Raw genomic sequence first — 24,253 nt, forward strand, 5'->3', positions numbered from 1 at the left:
GTATCTAACAACAACAACAACAACAAAAAGGAAATTTTACATATATATATGTATATGTATATGTATATGTATATGTATATGTATATGTATATGTATAGGTATGTGCGTGTGTGCATGTGTGTGTGTGTGTCACAGTTCAGGCCTTGAAAAAAACCTTGCCATTTGCAACCGCATGGATCATCTTGAGGTCTTTAGGCTAAGTGAAATAAACCAGACACAGAAAGATGAACACTGCATTATCTCAGTCATATGTGGAGTCTAAAAAAGGGTTTGAATTATAGTTACAGACAGTAGAATGCTAGTGACCAAGGGCTGTGTCTTGGGGGAATCAGATATTGGTCAAATGGTGCAAACCTGTTTTATAATATGAATAAGGACTGGAGACCTAATGTACAGCATGGAGGCTATAGTTAATGTATAAGTAAATTTCATTAATAAAGAAGACTTCAAGTATTTACATGTAAATTTTAAACCTTTTAAAATTATAGATTAAATGTAAAATCCAAATTGACATATTATTTCCAGTTAGGGAAGTTCTAATGAATAAGCTTAGTATAAAAGCTAAAATTGATATTTATATAAAGTGTCTTTCATAAATAAGAGTAAATTAAATTTTTTCAGAAGTAAAAACTTTGAGAGATTTGATTACCAATAGAAGATTGTTAAGAGTATACTTCGAGAGAAACGTTTTCTGCTACCAAGATAAAATGAAAATAAAAGTGTAAGAGACTTGATATGGAAATGTCTACCCATGGTAGACATTGAACTAAAGAAATTACGTAGTTCTTGGATGTATCAGTTTTGAAAGCATATAAATATTAATAAAAGTGTGATTCCATGCAATTTATTAAATGAGATAAAAAGAATTCCAGGGCTACTTGAACAATTTATAGGATAAGACTATTTTTAGAAATGTTTTCCATTGCTAACTTGTTAAAACTTTATAGCACTTTGCATATTTTGGAGAATGTCAGCTATCCTTTTATCAGCTGATTGGTACCAGTGGAACAACTGTGGCATAGACATTGCCTACAAGGTTCTGCACACTCAAGATGACTGGGTTATATGTCCACAGCAGGGTTGAAGAGCATGATATGATGAGGTCCACCCAGCACCCAAAGTAGCTCACTATAACAGCAGGATGGTCTGAATGGCCCTTTTCTCTGGGAAGGCTCTTGGAGAGATCCTGGTGCTGTGAAGGTTCTGGGATTGCCTCTGATGCTGGGACAAAAAGATCACCATGTGTGCGATTGAATGCAGTGTAATTCCTATAATGAAGACATCCCCAGATAATGTCAGAGTAAAAAAAGGACTTCATGGGAGAAAGGGAACAGTATTTTGCTGACCTTAAGTAGACTGGTATGCGTCACATTAGAAGAAGCCACAGTGAAGAATGTTATATCACTACTGAAAGACAAATTGACCAAAAAAAAAAAAGAGAGAGAGATGACAGTGATAATGTTATTTGTGAATTTCTGTTTAAGCCTTGCCAACTGGCAGTTGCCGGGGCTGATGGTGCTGGCCGGGTGTACACTCAGGAGACAGGTGTTCCAGATACATAGGCCATCCTCACTCTGTTTATGTAGAACAAGGACTTAAGTTTGAACTCATTCCCTAAGTGCAGCGATTCAAGCATACCTGGAGACCAAGCATCCACCACAGTGAGGAACATTAATGAAGGCCAAGTGATAGCTGATCAGGTCATGGTGCTTAGATTTGTGATCCTAAAGGAATGTGAAGATGTTGAAGAAAAAAAAGGTGTTGGGTGAAAGTCCAGTAGAAGCTTAGGGAAGAAAAAAAGGCATTTTTAAGCATAACAGAAGCGGAAAGCGTGTTAGTCTTAATAACAAAGAAACATATTTTGTATATCTGGGAAAAACAATAGATCTCACATTATCAGTGTTTGTTCTTTAGTGTTCCAGATGATTACCATCTTCATATTAATTTTACCCACTTCATGGTTAACTCTGATTATCTCATATACATTCTGGATAATCCAGCCTCCTCACTCATTTCCACATCAAATAACATATATTATATAATATATATATTATATATATAATATCAACACATTCACAGTCATGCTGTAGAGAGTATAGAATTTTGAAACTTTTGTTGTACCATCTGGATTTCAAACATTTTAATGTCAAAGCTCATTTTTCTATGTAGCTTCTGCCTAGTGGATTGTATATTCTCAGAACTTGTCAACAAAGTATAACTCCCAATAATCCAGCCTTCAAAATTAGTACAACACAGTGTCACATTTCCTAATGTGTCCCTGTGGGTTCCGTACAGGTGATTTGTGGTGTTCTTTGTATATGTTCCTTAGTGGATTTTAGTTTTCAGAATTGAACTAGATCAAAATTACTTTGGGAGTCAGAAAAATCTTACTTCTTTTAAAGAAACATGGGAGAACTTCTCTGTCCTCCAGAGGACACATCTATGACACAGAACATGAGATACAGGGAGGAAAACGTAGGTTGCTTATTACCTCTGCTCCCATCAGTTTGTCCAGGTGCATTTATTGAGAAAAGACGGATATGTTCATTCCAACCACTGTGAGTGTTGTGTCTTTTAGTAAGTCTGTGCCTGTGTTGTTATCTTAGAAAATGCTTCACATTTCCCATCCCTAAGAGGATGGGAAACCTAAGAGTTTAACAGGAAGGCTAGAGAGATTGGGAGTTGTGTATGTCCCTTCGCTCACATGAAGGGCTCAAGTGGTGTGAAATTGAATATTTCTCTTCTTCCCAACTGAGTACTACAGCAGTTTGGTGCTGGGTATTTCCCTTACCTCAGGTCATACAAACTCAGACAAAACCCCAGTAGGTCAGGCTTTGCTAAAATAGTTTAATGATGGCAGAGCTTGGTAAGAACAGAATGTTCTGATGGCTTTTAGAAGGGTACATTTCTCTTCCTTATGCCAGAAAGAAAAGATTTTTCTATTTCTACTGTGAGAATCTGGTAAGGCTTCTGAAAATAAAACTCTCAAAAGTGAGGAGGAACTAAGACTGGCCTACATGGAGATTTTAACTCTCAAACTTTTCCACTCTCAGGCTTCAGCAACTCCTCAATTACAGTGTAGATTTTCTACCATAGTACTAATTGCTACCGAAGTTTTTTCTTACAGGTTTCTCTTCTGGTGAGTTGTCATTATCTTTATTTGTATGTCTTTCCATACAATTTGGGGGCAGATGGTTAGTTCATGACCTCATTTTTTCCTTCTATAATTTTTTTTGAGACGGAGTCTGTATCACCCAGGCTGGTGTGCAGTGGCATGATCATGGCTCATTGCAACCTCTGCCTCCCAGGTTTAAGCAGTTCTCATGCCTCAGCCTCCCAAGCAGCTGGGATTACAGACACCTGCCACCATGCCCGGATAATTTTTGAATTTTTAGTAGAGATGGGGTTTCACCATGTTGGCCAGACAGGTCTCAAATACCTGGCCTCAGGTGATCTGCCGGCCTAAGTCTCCCAAATTGCTGGGATTACAGGCATGAGTCACCGCGCCTGGCCTTCAATTTTGTTTTTAATTGACACAGTAATTTTACATACAGATGGAGCATAATGTGAGCATTAGATACGTGTTTATATATGTAATAAATTATGGGATTTATCATGTTTGACATCTCATGTTATTATTTCTTTGTGGTGAGAACATTCAAAATTCTTTTTTCTAGCCGTTTGAAATATTTAATACAAAATTGTTCACCATTGTCACCCTACTGTGCACTTGAATATATTCCTCCTACTTAACTGTAACTTATTGCCCATTGACCATTTTCTCCCTGTTTTGCACTCTTACACACCCTAGTTTCTAGTAACCACCGTTCTACTCTCTACTTCAATGATACCAACTTTATTAGATTCTATAGATTAGAATGTGCAGTATTTTTTTTTTATGCCTGGTGTGTTTCATTTAATGTCCTCCAGGTTCATCCCTGTTGCTGCGAAGGACAGAATTTTATCTTTTTTAGTGATTGAATACTATTTCATTGTGTGTGTATATATATATATATATATCACATTTGTAAAATCCATTTATCTATTGAAGGACATCAGATGATTCCATGTCTTTGCTATTGTAAATAGTACTGTGATGAACATAAGTATGCATGTGTCTTTATAGATGAATGATTTCTATTTTTGGGGTATATACCAAAAAATGGGATTGCTGGGTCTAATGAAAGTTTGGTTTTAAATTCTTTGAGAAATCTTCAGACTGCTTTCCACAGTGGCAGGAAAAATTTACATTCCCACTGGCAGTGTATATAAGCTTTTACTATTCACTACCCACCAGCATCTATTATTCTTTGCCTTTTTAATATGGCTATTGTGACTGATGTGAGATGGTATCTCATGACTTCGATTTGCATTTTTCAAATAATTACTGATATTGAGTATTTTTATATACTTGTCGGATACGTGTGTCTTTTGAGAAGTGTATGTTAATGTTCTTTTTTCATTTTTAAATAAGGTTGTTTGTTTTTTGCTTGTTGAGTTACCTTTTTTTATAGATTGTAGCTATTATACCTTTGCTGGATACATAAGTTTTTTCTCTCATTCTGTAGGTTGCATGTTTACTGTTTGTAGTTTCTCTTGCTGTGCAGAAGCTCTTTAGCTTAATTAGGTCTCACTTGTCAATTTTGTGGTGGTATTGTTTCAATTGCTTTTAGAGTCTTTGTCATGAATTCTTTGCCAGGGCCAATGTACAGCATGATATTTCCTAGGTTTTCTTCTAGGGTTTTTTACACTTTTAACTATTACATTTAAGTCTTTAATCCATCTTGAGTTAATTTTTGTATATGGTATAATGAAGTGGTCCAGCTTCAATCTTCTGCATATGACTAGCCAGTTATCCCAGCACTATTTGTTGAATAGGGAGTCTTTTCCTTATTGTTTGTTGACTTTGTGAAAGATAGATGGTTTTAGATGTGTGGCTTTATTTCTGGGTTCTCTAGTGTGTTCCATTGGTCTATATGTCTATTTTTGTACCAGTACCCATGCTCTTTTAGGTATTGTAGTCTTATAGTATAGTTTGAAATTGAGTAGTATGATCACTCCAGCTTTGTTCCTTTGCATGGAAAGATTTGAATATTCGGACTTTTTTGTTTGTTTCAAATAAGATTTTTCATTTTTAAAAAATTCTGTTAAAAGTGTTGTTGGTAGTTTGGTAGGAATAACATTGAATTCAAAAGTATATTTATTTTGGTAGTATGGCCATTTTAGCAACATTGATCCTTCATATCCATGAGTGTAGAATGTTTTTCTGTTTGTTTTTGTCATCTCTAATTTTTTTTTAGCAGTGGTTTGTAATTCTCATTGTAGAGATCTTTCACCTCCCTGGTTAGCTGTGTTTCCAGATATTTTATTCTTTTTGTGACTATTGTGAATATAATTGTAGTTTTGATTGGATGTTGTTGGTGTATAGAAATGTTACTGACTTTCATACATTTATTTTGTATGCTGAAACTTTGCTAAAGTTCTTTATCAGATCTAGGAGACTTTGGGCAGAGACTGGGGGCTTTTTTTAAGTACAGAATTATATCACTTGTGAAGTGAAATTGTTTGACTTCCTCTCTTCCTATTTTGGATGCCTTTTATTTCTTTCCCCTACCTGATTGCTCTGGCTAGGACTTTCAGTATTATATTTAATAGGAGTTGTGAGAGTAAGTAGTCTTGTTTTGTTCTGGTCCTCAAAAGGAATGTTTCAAGCTTTTGCCCTTTCAGTATGATGTTGACAGTGAGTTTGTTATAGATGGCTGTTATTATCTTGAGGTATGTAGCTTTGATGGATAGTTTTTGAGGGTGTTTAACATAAAGGGATATTGAATTTTATTGAAAGCCTTTACTGCATTAATCTTAATAAATCTCCTGAGAGATCATGTGGTTATTTGTTTTTTAGCTCTGTTTATGTGACGAACAGCATTTATTTTTGTACGTTGAAATAACCATGCATCCCAGGAATAAAGCCTACCTGATAATGGTGGATTAGCTTTTCTGATAGGGTGCTGGATTCAGTTTGCTAATTTTTTTGAGGATTTTTGCATCTATGTTCATCAGGGATATTGGCCTGATACTTTCTTTTTTGTTCTGTCTCCGGTGGTTTTTGGTGTCAGGGTGATAACTGGCCTCATAGAATGAGTTAGGAAGAAGTCCCTCCTCCTAATTTTTTTGGAATAGTTTCAGTACAGCTGGTACCAGCTCTTTATATGTCTGGTAGAATTTGGCTGTGAATCGATCTGGTCCAGGGTTTTTTTCTGGTAAGCTTTTTTATTGATTCAATTTCAGAACTCAGTATTGGTCTGTTCATGGTTTTAATATCTTCCTGATTCAATCTTGGGAGGTTGTATGTTTCCAGGATAAATTTATCCATTTCTTCTGTGTTTTCTAGTTTGTGTGCATAGAAGTGTTCATAATAGTATCTAATTGTTTTATGTATTTCTGTGGCATCAGTCATAATATTTCTTTAGTCATTTTTTACTGTGTTTACGAAGATCTTTTTTCCTTTAATTAGCTAGCAGTCTATCAGTTTATTCTTTCAAAAGTGATTTTAATTGGATTTTTGTAATAGTTTTTTTATAATCTCCATTTCATTTAGTTCAGTTTTGATATGTCTTGGCTTCTATCTTTGGGGTTGATTTGCTGTTACATTTCTGGTTCTTCTGTGTATCACCAGGTGCAATGGCTCACGCCTATAATCCCAGGACTTTGGGAGGCCAGGGCAGAGGTGGATCACCTGAGGTCAGGAGTTCGAGACCAGCCTGACCAATGTGATGAAACCTCGTCTGTCTCTCCTAAAAATACAAAAATCAGCTGAGCATGGTGGCACAAGCCTGTAGTCCCAGCTACTCAGGAGGCTGCGACAAGAGAATTGCTTAAACCTGGGAGACAGAGGTTGCAGTGAGCTGAGATTGCACCACTGCACTCCAGCCTGGGCAACAGAGACTCTGTTGCAAAAATAAATATATAAATACAATAAAATAAAAAGATGCAATGTTAGCTTGTTAATTTTATTTCTAACTTTTTAATGTGAGTGTTTAGCACTATAAACATTCCCTTTGACACTTTTTTTTAGCAGTTTCACAGTGATTTAGGTATGTTGTATATTTGTCTGTATTAGTTTCACTTAATTTATTGATTTTAGCCTTAATTTTATTGTTTACCCAAAAGTCATCCAGGAGCAGCTTATTTCGTTTTTATTAAATTATATGGTTTTGAGAGATCTTCTTGGTATTGATTTCTATTTTTATTGCACTGTGTTCTGATGGCGTGGTTGGTATGATTTTGATTCTTTAGAATATGTTAAGAATTGCCTTCTGGCCAAGTATGTGGTGCTCAGTTGTAGAGTATGTGTGATGTGCAGATGAGAAGATAGTGTATTCTGTTTTTGCTGGATGGAGTGTTCTGTAGATGACTGTTAGGTCCATTTGGTTAAGTGTCAAATTTAAATCCTAAATATTTTTGTGAGTATTCTGCCTTGGTGAACTGTCCAGTACTTTCAGTGGGGTTTTAAAATCTCACAGTATTAATGTGTGGTTATCTAAGTCTCTTTACAAGTCTCTAGGAACTTGTTTTATGAATCTGGATGTTCCAGTGTTGGGTGCATATATATATATTTAGGATAGTTAAGTCTTCTCATTGAATTGAATCCCTTATTATTATGAAATGCCCTTTTTTGTCTTTTTTGATCATTGTTAGTTTAAAGTCTGTTTTTTCTGAAATAAGAATAGTAACTCCTGCTCTTTTTTGTTTTCTATTTGCTTGGTAGATCTTTCTCCATCTCTTTTCTTTGAGCCTGTGCATTTCCTTGCATGTTAGATGGGTCTCTTGAAGACAGCATACAGTTGGGTCTTGGCTCTTCATTTAACTTGTCACTCTGTGCCTTTTCAGCGGGGTATTTGCCCATTCTTTTTCAAGGTTAATACTGATATGTGCAGATTTGATCTTGACATTGTGTTATTTGCTGTTTGTAATGTAAACTTGATTGTGTGTTTACATTATAGTGTAAATAGCCCATGTACTTATGTGTGTGTGTGTTTTTTTGTTTTTTTTGTTTGTTTGTTTTTGATATGGAGTTTCATTCTTGTTGTGCAGGCTGGAGTGCAGTGGTGTGATCTCAGCTCACTATAACCTCTGCCTCCTGGATTCAAGTGATTCACCTGCCTCAGCCTCCTGGGTAGCTGGGATTACAGGTGTGCACCACTACACCTGACTAATATTTGTATTTTTTTTTTAGTAGAGATGGGGTTTCACTATGTTGCCCAGGCCCTTAGTTGTGGGGTTTTTTTTTGTTTTTTTAATGTGGCCAGTAGTAGTTCTTCATTTCCATGTTTAACACACCCTTAAGAATCTCTGTTTTTTTTTGTTTTTGCTTTTTTTTTTGAGACGGAGTCTCACTCTGTTGCTAGGCTGGAGTGCATTGGCAGCATCTCGGCTCACTGCAACCTCCACCTCCCAGGTTCAAGTGATTCTCTTGCCACAGCCTCCTGAGTAGCTGGGAATACAGGTGTGTACCATCACACCCAGCTATTTTTTTTTTTTTTTTGTATTTTTAGTATAGATGGGTTTCACCATGTTGGCCAGGATGGTCTTGATCTCTCGACCTCATGATCTGCCTGCCTCAACCTCCAAAAGTGCTGAGATTACATGGGTGAGCCAGCATGCCTGGCCAAGAATCTCTTCTAACGCAGGATGGTGGTAATGAATTCCCTTAGCATTTGCTTGAAAGGATATCTTTTCTCCTTTGTTTATGAAGCTTAGTTTGGTGTGATTAGATTCTTGGTTGGAGTTTGTTTTCTTTGAGAATGCTGAATATAGGCCCCCAGTCGTTTTTGTCTTGCATGGTTTTTTTTTTTTTTTTTGAGACGAAGTCTCACTCTGTCACCCAGTTTGGAGTTCAGTGGCATGATCTTGGCTCACTGCAAGCTCTGCCTCCTGGGTTCATGCCATTCTCCTGCCTCAGCCTCCTGAGTAGCTGGGACTACAGGTGCCTGCTATCACGCCCAGCTAATTTTTTGTATTTTTAGTAGACAGGGTTTCACCGTGTTAGCCAGGATGGTCTCGATCTCCTGACCTTGTAATCCACAAGGCCTTGGCCTCCCAAAGTGCTGGGATTACAGGCATGAGCCACCATGCCTGCCCTTGTCTTGCATCTATTTTTTCTAGAAGGTCTGTTGCTAGCCTGATGGGGTTTCCTTTATAAGTGACCAGCTCCTTCTCTCTAGCTGCCTTTAATAGTTTTTTCTTTCACATTGACCTTGAAGAATCTGATGACTACATGTATTGGGGATGGTTATCTTGTATACTATATCCCAGGGGTTCCCTGAATTTTCTGAATTTGAATTTCAACTTCTCATAGAAGGTTAAGAAAATTGTCATGGACAATATCCTCAAAAATGTTTTCCAAGTTTCTTTTTCTCTCTCCCTTTCTTTTAGAGATGCCAGTGAGTTGCAAATTTGGTGTCTTCACATATTCCCATATTTATTAAAGGTTTTGTTCATTTAAAAAATACGTTTTTCAGTTATTTTTGTCTGAATTAATTCAAAGAATTGGTGTTTGAGCTCTGAAATTCTTCCCTCAGCTTGGTCTAGTCCGCTGTTAATAGTAATGATTGTATCACAAAATATTTTTGTGAGTTCTTCAGCTTTATCTGGTCAGTTTTGTTCCTTCTTAAGGCGATTTTATCTCTCATCTCTTGAATAGTTTTACTGAATTTTTTAGATTCCTTGAAATGGGTTTCAACTTTCTCCTGATTCTTGATGATCTTCATTGGCATCCAGATTCTGAATTCTCTGTCTGTCATTTCAGTGATTTTATTCTGATTAAGAACTGTTGTTTGGGAGCTAGTGTGGTCATTTGGAGACACTCTGGCTTTGAGCATTGCCAGAGTTATTGTGCTGGGTTTTTTTCACTTATGTGGGCTGATGTTTCTTTAGCTGTGTTGTAATTTCAGTACAGTCAACTTGTTTTACTCCTCAACGTTTTCAGAGGACCAAGACTTTGTAAAGTGTCTTTGCGGCTGAATTCTTGTCTTTCATTTCACAGGGGGATATATTAGCAAAGTATTATTGGTGTTAACGTTTGAGCTGCAGTTGAGTAGATGGCACATAAGTGTAATGGCCAGTGGATAGGCTCTTAGCCACACTGGTCCTCTGTATTTTCTTGTGTTTGCAGCCATTCCCCCTTTCAGTGCTGTGAGAGTGGGGGCTCCACCTCCACTTGAGTACTAGCCACAGGTCTTGGCTTGGCACTCCCAGGCTGGCATCATAGCCCTGGGGTTAACTCAAGTTTTTTATTCCCTCCCTAGCTTGGGGGCAGCGGGGATGGGGCAGGGGGACCTTGGCAGTGGTAATGGCAGAAGGCCTTTCACTTGTCTCTTGGGGTACCACCTCAGAGATATGCAGACCTCCTGCCAATCAGATTGATCAGTCAGATATGGAGCAGCTACATTGTGGGCCCAAGCTGGGACCCCTGCCTGGTAAAGAGCAGGGGATTTGGGGCTAGTAGGGAAGAGAGACTGGGCTCCCCTCCATCTGGTGACTGTGGCCTGCTGGAGTCATGAACAAAGCACTCAGGCTCTTTGTTTCTTCCCCAGCCTGAGGGCAGCAAGGGCAGTATCACTGCAGCAGTAATGGCAGAAGGGCTGTCAGTTGCCTGTGGGACCTCCACCAGAGACAGAGAGCCGCTGTCAATTAGAATGTTCAGCCAAGGGTGAGGTGGCTGCACTGTCGGCTTAAGCCCAGGGTTCCACCTGGTGAAGAGAAGGGAGCCAGAAGCTCACAGAGAAGAGAGACTGGGCTCCTCTCCATCTTGTGGCTGTGGCATGCTGGAGGTGCTGGCAAAGCAATAAAGGGTCCTTATTCTTTTCCCAGACCAAGGCCAGCAATGGTGGTACTGCTACAGTGGCAATGGCAGGGAGTCTATGGGTTACCTCTGAAAGCTCCATTGCAGAGAGATGCAGAGATGGCCACTGACTGAAGTAACTCATGGGGGTAGTGGGGGGCAGGATGGCTGTACTGGGGGCCCACGTCAGGAGACTGTATACAGTGAAGAGTAGCCAGAAAGGGGACCCACGTGGAAAACAGTTTGTCCACTTTTTCTGTAAGGCAGCCGTGGTGTGGTGGAAGCCTATAATAGTTCTTGGGTTCTTCAGTTCTTCCCTAGCCTACGAGAGGTAGAGCCTGGGGCCATGGCAATTGCAGAAACAACAGGCTTATCAGTTACCTCTGGGAGCTCTGTCTGCAGAGTTGCAACCAGCCTGAGTGCTCAGGCAGAGGTTAAGTGACTGCACTGGAACCCAGGCCAGTGGGAATTTCCAGGTGAGGTGTAATGGAGGTGAGGCCGCTACAGGAGGTAGAGTAGAGACAGGAGATGAGTCTGCTCGTCAGCACTGTAGGTATGGCCCCTATCCTGGGAGCATGTGAGAGAGCCTGTCCTCCCCTAGCGGCAGAGCTTTAGCAGCTGGCAATGTGGTGCTCAGGAGTCCAAGGCCCTTAGGATTCCATGTGGGCCTGACTGGAGGGTCTGCCCAGACTCCATGCAACTCTCTGTGTTAGTTGGGGAGCCCTGTGGGGAAGGTGTTGGAGGATTTTCTGTGCCCAGGATTTCAAAGATCCATGGCAGAAGGGTGAGTCACCAGTAGCTCTTGCTTATTCGCCATTTTCCTGCAATGGAGAGCCACCCTTAGCCCTATACCAGTTCTGGGTGGGCGGCTTTCCTGTCTCACTCCACTCTGCTCTTTGTGGGTCACATTTCTTCCTTGATAAATTCTCCATACATTTATGGAATACAAGTGCAATTTTGTTACATGCATAGATTGCATAGTGCTATCAAGGTTCATCTATAGCATTATCAGAATTTTATTTTTTAAAAAAGATTTATAGAGATGAGGTTTTGCTATGTTGCCTAGGCTGGTCTTGAACTCGTGGGCTCAAGCTATCTGCCTTCCTCGGCCTCCCAAGGTGCTGGGATTAAAGGTGTAAGCCACCAAACCTGGCCAGAATTGTTTTTTCTTTATACAGCTGAATAATATTCCATGTATGTGTATATCACATTTTGCTTATCCATTCCCCTATTTATGGGCATTAGGGTTGGTTGTACCTTTTTTGCCATTGTGAATAATGTTGCTGTGAACACAAGTGTACAAATACCTGTTTGACAAGTCTTTGCTCTGAGTTCTTTTGAGTATATACACTGAAAGGGAGTTGTTGGATCATATGATAATTCTATGCTTAATATTTTAAGGAACTGCCAAACCATTTTCCACAGGGGCTGCACCATTTTACATTCCAAAAAGCAATGCATAAAGGTTCCAGGTTTTCGATATCCTTGCTGACAGTTAGTATTTTCTGTTTATGTGTTATATATTTATAGTGTTTGAAATTCATTTGTGGGTCTTTGCTGTTAACAAAATATTACAAATTTTTTTCAAAGAGAACAATATGCTGTATTATAAAGAATCTCACATGTTACTTGATGCCTGTGATCTATTTTTTTAGTAAAAAGAGGAACTTACCTCCACCCAGCTTCAGTCCACTGCACCCGCTCTTTGCTGTGTCAGGATGTGCAGTGGAGAAAGGGAGCTTGGCAGCTCTGTCCTGTGTTGAGCTGTGGTAGCCCATCGCTGGGTTATAAAGCACCTCTCCTTCTCCTCGTCCTTGGGATAAATTTCACTGATTGACTCAGCCATCTGGATTTATTTTGGGTGTAATGTTGATGTAATTTTATTGAAATAACACTAGATAGAAAGTTAGGGGATGGGTTCTCTATCTGATGAGAGTTTTGGGCAAATCAAGTACATACTTTCTGAGCCTTATGTTTTCTCTTAGGCAAGAAAACTGTAAATTAGGCAGCCCATGGGAGACCCTCAAAGCCCTGAATGTGGGTGTAGGACACCAGATTTCTACCACTCACTTTTTGATTACTTCCCTTGCACAAAAATCATGGCCCAAGTAGCAATGTCCATCCTGCCTGTTGAAGGTGAGGAGTCTTCAGAGAGCGAGATGGTGGTGACATTCCTCACGTCAGCTCTTGAGTCCATGGCAAGACCTTCTATTCTGACATTCCATAGTTGGGTAGGACTGGGCTGTAGTTAAGGTTGATTTGGTTTTGTAGAAGATACAATTTTATGTTTTTTTAGTTTTAAGGAGTAGTTTTTTTCTTGAATAGTAGTTGCGGATTTAAGCCTTTCAAATCACATTTTATTACCATACTTCAGAATGTTTATTTTTTATTTTATTTATTTATTTATTTTTTTGAGATGGAGTCTCGCTCTGTCAGCAGGCTGGAGTGCAGTGGCACAATCTCGGCTCACGTCAACCCCTGACTCCCTGGTTCAAGCAATTCTCCTGCCTCAGCCTCCTGAGTAGCTGGGATTACAGGCACATACCACCATGTCCAGCTAATTTTTGTATTTTTTGTAGAGACGGGTTTCACCATGTTGGCCAGGAGGATCTCGATCTCCTGACCTAGTGATCCACCCACCTCAGCCTCTCAAAGTGCTGAGATTACAGGTGTGAGCCACCGCAGCCAGCCCGGATTGTTTAGTTTTTACATTTAGTCTCAAATATTTTTCTATGATTATTTTAGGCAATCATCTGTTTTGCAAGTGTTAACTTCGAAATTATGTCTAATATTTTTGGTTACTCGGAATGAGTTTGTATACTAGGGAATGGTGCTGGAGTTTCATTGTATCTATATGTAGAATAGTCCTAGAATTTGAGGCCATAAGGGCATCTTTACTCTTTTATATCTATGTTTTCTTCTGCTTACTCATTCACTTTTGCATTAACCACCTGTTTCTAAATTGTTTAGTGTTAGCTGTTTACATTTTTTTTTTTTAAAGAGGGAGTCTCACTCTGTCACCCAGTCTAGAGTGCAGTGGTGCGATCTCAGCTCACTGCAACCTCCGCCTCCCAGGCTCAAGTGATTCTTCTGACTCATCCTCCCTAGTAGCTGGGACTGCAGACATGTGCCACCACACCTGGCTAATTTTTTTTTTTTTTTTTTTTTTTTTTTTTTTGGTAGAGATGGGGTTTCACAGTGTTGGCCAGGCTGGTCTTGAACTCCTAAGCTCAAGTGATCTGTCTACCTTGGCCTCCCAAAGTGCTGGGATTACAGGTGAGAGCCACCACACCTGGTCAGTCTTTCCTTTATAAAAAAAGCCCATCATATGCATAATTACAACGAAATATTGAGTACTGATTATATAGTTTTTATTTTTATATTACTATCATGGTAGTTATGCAATTAATTATCATATTTTTATAGGTAGGTAACTGGAAATAGTATTTATTTTAAAAAGTATCAGGCTAAGGTATTTTCTACTTTTCTTTTACTTTTTTTTGAGATGGGGTCTTACTCTGTTCTCCAGATCGGAATGCAGTGGTGTAATCATGACTCACTGCAGCCTGGACATCCTGGGTTCAAGTGTTCTTCCCACCTCAGCCTCTGAGTAGCTGGGACTGCAAGCATGTGCTACCACATCTGGCTACTTTGAGTTTTAACTAGAGATGAGCTCTTACTATGTTGCCAGGCTGGTCTCTAACTCTTGAGTTCCAGCGATTCTGCCTCAGCCTTTCAAAATCTTGAGTTTACAGGCATGAGCCACTGTTCCTGGCCTAGCTAATTTTTAAGCTTTTTGTATAGACGGGATTTCCTTATGTTGCCCAGGCTTGTTTCAAACTCCTGGGCTCAAGCAATCTTTCTGACTTGGCTTCCCAAAGTGTTGGGATTACAGATATGAGCCACCATGCATGGCCTTAGTTATTTTCTGACACATTAAATGTAAATATTTTAAGCAGGAGGAGCTATGCATTTTCTTCCTCTTAAGTGGTTGAAAAGTATTAGGTAGTGCTTAACCTCACAGAGCTCTGTGTGACATAGTTTGTGGATGCTTTTTTTTTATTTTTTGAGACACGGTCTGACTCTTTCTTTTATAATGGAGGGCAGTGGCATGGTCATATCTCAGTGCAGCCTTGACCTCTTGAGTTCATGCGATCTTCCTGCCTCAGCCTTCTCAAAATGCTGGGATTATAGGCTTGAGCCACTGTGCTTGGCCACCGATTTTGTTTCCTTATTAGGACATTAAAAATTGTTTTAAAAACTTTATAAAATTATCTCCTTAAAGATATTTTAGAATGGTTAGTGGTTATATGCTGTTATTTTATTAATGTGACTTGTTTCTGCCTTGTGATCATGAAACCAGCTGAAATTTGTGACTGTTAAAGTTAAATAAAAATTTAGGATGAAATGCTGTTCTGTTGATAATAAAATAATTTTCTTTAATACTGATTTCTGCATAGAGTACCATAGGGTCATTCACTTCCTTAGAATTTCTTTATAGTCCCTTTATCTTTAGCATAGGCATTTCACTATTCTCAGCCTTTATCTCTTCCTCCCCAGCATTAGTAAGACCATTTTTCCTCCTATTCCTATTTGTATATTACACGGTATAATTAAAGGTGTAGAAACTGTTGAGTTCTTGACTGGTTTGTCACACAATGCTGAACAGACCTAGGCTGACTTTATCTCTTCCTTGGCCGGTAGACTTCTTTTATCTTTAATCTGTGGATAGTACATGAATCTTGATTTGCTGTTTCATAAACTGCCTTTGTTGACAGGATTGTTTAAGAGTGTGGATAATGAAGTGAGAATGCACCCTCACTTACCACAAGGTAAGTAAATAATAGTTCCTTACAGGAGAGCAGCCACAGCACATTTCATGTAAGTGCAATGGAAGGAAATTACCATGCCCTATCATTCTTCACACGGGGGCTCCCTTCTAGGCCAGAAGTTCTCTAGCATAGCTTTATTATAGTTCAAAAGATTTCTGATCATCTCGCTAGCTGCTAAATTAGTTATTGAAGATAACATTTTAAAGCAATATTATGCAAAAAGAATTTCCATTTAAGAAATTCGAGGGTGATTATTGTACACATCAAAAGCAAATAAATAGTGGGAAGCTTATATTTTTCAACAAATGATACTGAGAAAATAGGGTATTTGGTAAAGAAAAAAAGCTTCAACATATAGTCCTCATGTGATGAGTTAAATTCTAGATAAGCAAAAATAGTTACACTAAGGCAAATTTTAAAACTAAAAGAAAATGTATATAATTATTACATAATTATTTAATTCCATAAATGGCTTTTCTATGCCTAAAATAAGTGATGTACTTTTATGGGTCAGTAGGAAAATACACTGACATATTTGAAAAATAGGCAAAGGATATTATAATTTACAGAAAATTATGCTACAATACTCTTTAATTTTAACACCAATCAGTGGAGTATGTTTATGATAGCAAGATACCCTTTTTCAAGGTTTCTGGAAAAGTTGCATGGTAGCATTTGCTAGGATATTATGAACCTTATTAGAAAGCAAATTTTAGTAAATTTTGAGTAGATGGAGTATTTACTCTTAATGGTTTTTTTTTTTTTTTTTTTTTGGACTCATGTCTCTGACTCTTTTGAGAAAGTCATTCAAGATGTACATATTTTCTTCCCAGTTTATTACAGTAGTGTTCTTTTCAAGAGGGAAAATTGGAATCACTGACCTTTGAAATAATGTTAGAACTAAATGAATTATGGTATATACATAAAATGGAATACTATATACTCTGTAACATTTTTAAAGAATATTTAATCCTAGAAATACACTTAGTAAAAGTCAGTAAGTACTCACCTAAATGTGATTCTGGCTATGTGTAGATATGGGAATACTTCTGGAGGAAGGAATTACGTAGTGAATGCTGTAATGTGAGTTCCAAACCCTTCTTTGAATACTGATGGCACTAATTTCCCCGGACGCTGTAAGTGTTTAAGTCACCTTGCTCACCCTTTCCCTGGGGATGGCCACATTGGCTTCTGAGCTCTTGGTGCACCTGCATCCGTGTGCAGTGCTTCCCCTGTTCATTCCTGCCTGTCTCCTGCCTCCGAGGTGCTGTTACTGACAATGCTCCCCAGCAAGCCTGTGTAAAATGTGTGTCTATTTCTTGGAGAATCTGACCTATAATAGATTAAAAGGGATTTCTGCATTTTTTTTCTTCTAAATTCTGTGTTGTCTTTTGTTTAAAATCAGACAAAAATCTATTTAGGAAGAATAGTACCTTTAAAAAATGCTGTTAGATTTGTTTTAGATTTTTTAATTCACCTAGCAGAAGTGTTGCTTTTAAATGTCTGCCTTTAATATGTTTGCTGTTTGTATTGTTTAAAGCACTGACCAAGTTTAAGGCCGAAGTGGCCTGCATCACAGTTTACGAAACAGATGTGTTTGCCTTCAGAACTGAAGGATGGAGGACGTAATTTTTTCAGTACCAGAAAGGATCTTTAAATAGGTTTCATAAAATATTGTAAGCATTTTTTTTTTTGACAGAATCTTGCTCTATTGCCAGACTGGAGTACAGTGGCATGATCTTGGCTCACTGCAACCTCCACCTCCTGAGTTTGAGAGATTCCCCTACCTCAGCCTCCTGAGTAGCTGGGACTACAGGCACACGCCACCACACCCAGCTAATTTTTTGTAATTTACTAGAGTTGGGGTTTCTCCATGTTGGCCAGGATGTTCTCAATCTCTTGACCTCCTGATTTGCCCCCCTTGGCCTCCCAAAGTGCTAGGATTAAAGGCATGAGCCACTGTGCTAGGCCAGCATTGTATTTTTATCATTTTTTATTTTATTAATTTTAAACCTAAATATTTATAGATAAGTCATTTTCTTCTAAAGCAGAATGCAGTTTAAACAATAAAGGATTTTCTTTTTTCTTTCTTTTCTTTCTTTCTTTTTTTTTTTTTTTTTTTTTTTTGAGACAGAGTCTCACTCTGTTGCCTAGGCTGGAGTGCAGTGGCATGGTCTCGGCTCACTGCAACCTCTGCTTCCTGAGTTCAAGCGATTCTCCTGCCTCAGCCTCCTGACTAGCTGGTATTACAGGTGTGTATCACCACACCCAGCTAATTTTTTTGTATTATTAGTAGGGATGGGGTTTTACCATGTTGGTCAGGCTAGTCTCGGACCTCCTGACCTCAAATGATCCATCTACCTTGCCCTCCCAAAGTGCTAGGATTATGGCTGTGAGCCACCATGCCCAGACTAAACTATAAAAGATTTTCTGAAATGTTCATGGTGTCATTTCAAAATGCTCAAAAGGAATCACAGTAGTGGTAATATTTCAGGGAAAATACTGAAGAGTTAAGAAAAATGGAAAGTGTCTGTACAGGGTTCTTTTCTTGGTTTTACTCTGGATTAATGAGACACATTAGAGAGAAGGAATGAAGGTAGAGAAATTTTGAATAGATTAAAAGTTTTTACTTAGATAAGGAGTTCTTTTCTAAGTAAATATTTGGCGTATTGAAAACAAGAAATTCACTTTGCCAGTGAGTTTGTTTAAGGATGATGCAAAATTAAACAGTTCTCCTCAACTCGCTCAGTGGAATTACCTTATCAGAATCTTCAGTGGGTTTTGTAATCCTCATTGAGAGAATTGTTGAGCTTATTTGACATTGGAACATGGTCTTAAAATTTACTATAGGGTATTAGTACTTATGGCCTTTCACAGTATGACAGTTTTCCTATCTTTGTGTAACCGAATACTATCGATAAAGTTTCATGTTAACTGAGTGATACGGCATTTTCTTAAAAACATAGAAAGGAAACAAAAAGGTAGGGTGCCTATAGGCACAGAATACATACAGGCATACGTCATTTTTTGAGCCCTGCAGATACTGCAGGTTTTACAGATTGAAGATTTGTGGCAACGTCATGTCAAGCAAGTCTATTGTGCCATTTTTTCCAAGTGTGTGTGCTCGCTTTGGTTCTCTGTGTCACATTTGGTAACTCTTAGAATATTTCACACTTTTTCATGATTGTTATATGTGCTGTGGTGACCTGAGATCAGTGAGCTTTGATGTTTTGGGACTCCATGAATGCATCCATATGAGATGGCAAACCTAATTGGTGAATGTTGTGTGTTCCCATCTCTTCCTCTCCTAAGGCCTCCCTAGTCCGTGAGATACAATATTGAAATGAGGCCAGTTAATAGCCCTCCAGTGGCCTCTAAGTATTCAAGTAAAAGAAGGGTTGCAGGCTGCTTACTTTAAATCAAGAGCTAAAAATGATGAAGCTTAGTGAGGAAGACATGTTGGCAGCTGAGAAAGGCTGAAAGCTAGGCCAAACAGTTTGCCTAGCAGTGTTTGGCGGTGAGTGCACAGGAAAAGTTATTGAAAGAAATGAGAAGTGCTGCTCCAGCGAACACACAAATGACAAGAAAGCAAAACAGCTTTATTGCTGATATGGAGAAACTTTGAGTGGTCTGGATAGAATATCAGACCAGCCACAACATTCCTGCAAGTCAAAGCTTAATCCAGAACAAGGCCTTAACTCTCTTTAATTCTGTGATGGCCGAGAGAGGTGAGTAAGCTGCAGAAGAAAAGCTGGAAGCTAGCAGAGGTTGGTTCGTGAAATTTGAAGAAAAGATACAGTCTCTATAACATAAAAGTGCAAGGTGAAGCCTCAAGTGCTTGATGTAGAAACTCTGAGTTCTCCAGAATATATCTCTGAGATAATTCATGGAGATGGCTACACTAAAAAAACAGATTTTTAATGTAGACAAAATAGCCTTATATTGGAAGATGCCATCTAAGATTTTGCTAGCTAGAGAGAATTCCATTGCTGGCTTCAAAGCTTCAGAGGATAGACTGAGACTCTTGTTAGGGGCTAATGCAGCTGGTGACTTTAATTGAAGCCAGTGCTCATTTACCATTCCAAAAATTCTAGGGTCCTTAAAAGCTATGGTGAATCTGCTCTGCATGTGCTCTATCAGTGGAACAATAAAGCCTGGATGATAGCACACCTCTTTATAGCATTGTTCAATGAATATTTTAAGCCTACTTTTGAGACCTACTGCCCAGAAAAAAAAATCCTTTCAAAATATTACTGCTCATCGGCACTGCACTCAGTCACTCTGAGAGCTCTGATGGAGATGTACAAGGAGATGAATGTCCTTTTCATGCCTGCTAATGCAGCATCCATTCTGCAGCCCATGGATCCAGGAGTAATTTCAACTTTCAAGTCTTAGGATTTTTACTATTTTTTTCTTTTTTGAGAAGGTCATCTCACTGTCACTCAGGCAGGAGTGCAGTGGCACAGTCACAGCTCTTGGAAGCCTCAATCTCTTCAGGCTCAGGTGATCCTCCCACTTCAGCCTGCTGAATAGCTGGGACCGCAGGTGGTGCACCAGCCTGCCCAGCTAATTTTTGTATTTTTTTGTAGAGGTGTTTCATTTCCATATTGCCTAGGCTGGTCTTAAACTTCTGGGCTCCAGTGATCTGCCCACCTTGGCCTTCTTCAGAGTTTGAGATTACAGGTGTGAGCCACTGCACTCAGCCTTCAAGTTTTATTCTTTAAGAAATACACTTTGTAAGGCTGTATCTGCCATACATAGTGATTCCTCTGATGGATCTGGGCAAAGTAAATTAAAAATCTTCTGGAAAGGATTTGCTGTTCTAGGTGCCATTAAGAACATTCGTGATTCATGGGAATAGACCAAAATATAAGAGGACTGTGGAAGAAGTTGATTCCATCCCTCATGGGTGACTTTAAGGGATTCAAGATTTCAGTGGAGGAAGAAACTGCAGGTGTGGTGGAAATAGCAAGTGAACTTAAGTGGAGTCCTGATGGAACTAAACTGCTTCAATTTTATCATCAAATGTGAACAGTTAAGGAGTTGCTTCTTATGATGAGCAAAGAAAGGGGTCTCTGAAGTGGAAATCTGTTCCTGGTGAAGATGCCGTGAATATTGTTGAAATGACAACAGAAGATTTAGAATATTCCATAAACTTCATAAAGCAATGGCAGGCTTTCAGAGGATTGACTCCAATTTGGAAAGAAGTTCCACTGTGTGTAAAATGCTATTCAATAGTATGACACCACTGAGAGATCTTCCATAAAAGAAAGATCCAACGTAACTTTTAAATGCATTGGGAAACCAACAAATCTGTGTGACTTCACTTTATACTTGCATGATTGTGGTGGTCTGGAATTGAACCTACAATGTCTCCTACAGATGCCTATATGCCGCTAAGGTCTAAACTTAAATTTCTGTTGTCAGATTAGATTCAATTCATAATAAATTGAGATTACTAATGAATAAAAAGTTTTGTTAATTTGCCAATTTTAATTCCCACTAGAATTTTAATTTCTTTAAAAAACTATCCTCTGCCACTGTATCCCTCCCCCAACCTCTTGTGTTACAGTCTTCCAATCTTTTATGGTAGTAACCTATTTTTAAAATTTTGTCAATATTGTAATTTTGAGAAATGTTAAGGCCTTGATTATGAGTGTATGTTTCTTTATACTAATAATGGTGTTTTGATTGTGTATCAGCAGCCCTCTGTCCCACAAATACCATAATCCTGCCAGTAGCTATTTTTATTCTCCCCATCCTGTGATGGCCTGGTTTACATGGTTCTCCAGTGATTAGAACTAAGCATTAGAGGAGTTGTCCTCAGTTGCGAATTGTAGTCCCTTCCCATCAGTGTTTGTACTTTGTTTACATTGCTGACAATTTGATACCATGAAGAATGGTTTTTGTATCTAATTCTCAATTACCTCTTTTTTTTTGCAATAGTGTTTTCTGAAACATAATCCATAGGTTCATGAGGCAGTTGTAGAAATTCTTCAGGAGAATTCTAAGCTCTTTTCTGGGATTTAGAGAAGTGCTGTTGAATAGAACTAAATATAATGTGAGTCATTCACATGATTTAAAACTTTCTAGTTATGACATTGAAGAAAAATACAGAGAAACTTGTGAAAATCATTTTAGTGGCAACTTTAACTTAATATATCTAAAATATTTCAACATGTAATCAAAATGGAAATTATTAATGAGATATTTAGAACACTTTTTTTAATCAAGTTTTCAAAAGTCAGTGTGTATTGTACACTTATAGAACATCTGAGTTTGGAATGGTCACATTCCAAGTGTCACATGTGTTTAGTGGTTATTGTGCTGGACTTTGTAAGCCTAGAATTTGTTTTCTGATGATAATCTTCCCGTGTTTAAATTTGTAGCCAATAAATTGCCCTTATTTTAGGTTTTTATTTTAAAAGCACTCTTTAAAATCTTCCCCCTGCTTTTTTATTTTTATTTTTATTTTTTTTTGAAACAGAGTCTCTTTCTGTGACCCAGGCTGGAGTGTACTAGTGCAATTATAGCTCATTATAACCTTAAACTTTTGGACACAAGGAGTCCTCTTGCCTCAGCCTCCAGAGTAGCTAGGACTACAGATGCGCACACCTTACTAATTTTAATTATCTTTTTTTGTATCGATGGATTCTTCGTATGTTGCTTAAGCTGGCCTTTAAATCCTGGGCTCAAACAATTCTGCCTCAGCCTCCCAAAGTGGTGGAATTATAGGTGTGAGCCACCTCACTTGACGTATTACTTGTTTGTATAGCAAATCACAAATTTTAGAATACAGGAAAATTATTTTTACTAAAAGCCAAATAATAAGATAATAGATAATGGATATGCACCTTTTAATATTTTTTGCAGGTGTTGAAGAAGATAAGGTTGCAAAGATGTGTAAAATAAAGTCTACTATCCAGGTGTATCAGATAAGTGTAGATGCTATAGAAATGGCAGCCCTCGGAAAAATAGTTGAGGACTTTTTCTGCTTTTGCTGTGGTAAAAGCAATACACTTAAATTTTCTAAAAGATACATGAGGTAATAGTGGTATGCCATTGATTTAAAAGTCATGTAACACACATTTTCACAAACTGAATGAATGAGGAATAACCTTACTTTCCACTTCCATTTTGAAGGAACCCAGGAAGAAATATGCCAGGGTAGGATGATCTTAAAGAAAGACAATAGTGCAAGAAATCAGCCATTGCTCTCTCCTTTTGTGTAGTTTTTAATGTCAAATATGTAATATACTTTTCATTTTGGCCCTTTGGATTGGTGTCAGGTTTAGAACTTCTTACATGGGGATAGGGTGCTGTAATATTAGCTAATTTTAAAATCGCATATTACAAAAGGTTATGTATGCCTTTATTAAACCACAGTTAGTGATGATTTTGTTTTTTAATCTTACCATTTAATGACGTTATCTGCCTTTCACCTTCCCCAGGGAAAGCTTTAGAAAAATCCACAGCGGTACCTGTACCATATGAGAAGATGCTATGAGACCAGTCAGCTGTGGTAATACAGGGGCTTCCAGAAGATGTTGCTTTTAAACACCCTGAGAATTATTATCTTGCAGCCCTAAAATAGATTTTGGAGAACACAGCAGGGATTTCATTTATTATTAAGAGGTGAGGTGCTTTCTCCCTTCATGCCCATCAATGGTTTATTCATATAAATTTAAATATTCAGCTTATGTTAAATTCTTGGTTAGCAAAAGTCATTTAAATTTATGCTGTTAATAATGCTATGTATTCATGTTTAGTTTTATTATGTTTTGTTTCATTGCAGCCTTTCTTAGGGCCAAAGAAACATCTAAGTTAATGATTGCTTTGCTTCCTTGATAGCTGGCTGGCTTTGTAATCCCGTTTTGCTAGATTTCAATATACATTACTGGTGTCTCTTTTATTTTCTTTGAGAATACGATGTAAGACATTTTCAGATGGGCTGCTTAGATGTTTACATAATCCAAGAAAGGTTCATTGAGCTGAAAAGGTAGAGACTTATTTTTTGTTTTCAGCTCTGCTATTGTCGTTTTCTATGTAAGATCATAGATCTGCCCTCACTTCCTAGCATTATGAGTAGGATTAATTGACCTAATGTTACTCAATAAGCAAGGCATTATTGGGCACAGCATTGGGTGAGGAGGGGATACATAACTCTATATAAGCATTATGGCTTTGGAGTGCTGGGAGTCTCATGGAAGAGAGAAAAGTTCATTAAATGACCATGGCAAAAGCCTCACATACCTATTGTAAGAGTAGTTCTGAGAAAGTGCTGCGATGTTCATTAGAGGTTGGATTCCTTTATAGTTCAGGAAGAATTTCATGAGGAAGAGGGAATAGGTGAGCCCTTGGAGGATGAGAAGGATTTCAACTTCCTTTAGGGAGATCTAGCCATTTCATTTGAAGAGAAAAAATGATAAAGAGTGGTACCCTTTGGAACCAAATTTTTTAAAAACTTTTCAAAGTAAATAACCAGTATAATTGGCATACTCTTTACAATGTAAGGATGAAAGGGAAAATAATATGTACATAAACACACCCAGTTTGTTTTCTATTTACCTTTGTTTTT

At 38.2% G+C, this 24,253-nt stretch overlaps 1 long non-coding RNA gene across 1 annotated transcript in view; it reads left to right on the forward strand.

The window, feature by feature from the left end:
- Window positions 1-24,253, forward strand: part of LOC129006317 (uncharacterized) — a 101,811-nt gene that overhangs the window by 31,142 nt on the left and 46,416 nt on the right. Inside the window, exons 5-7 of the long non-coding RNA XR_010127411.1 lie at window positions 14,027-14,119; window positions 15,622-15,675; window positions 23,127-23,310. This is a non-coding gene — a long non-coding RNA (uncharacterized LOC129006317). The remainder of the gene's footprint in view (window positions 1-14,026; window positions 14,120-15,621; window positions 15,676-23,126; window positions 23,311-24,253) is intronic.

This window comes from Pongo pygmaeus, chromosome 8 (genome assembly GCF_028885625.2).
Source record: "Pongo pygmaeus isolate AG05252 chromosome 8, NHGRI_mPonPyg2-v2.0_pri, whole genome shotgun sequence".
In the NCBI taxonomy this organism is placed as follows: domain Eukaryota; kingdom Metazoa; phylum Chordata; class Mammalia; order Primates; family Hominidae; genus Pongo; species Pongo pygmaeus.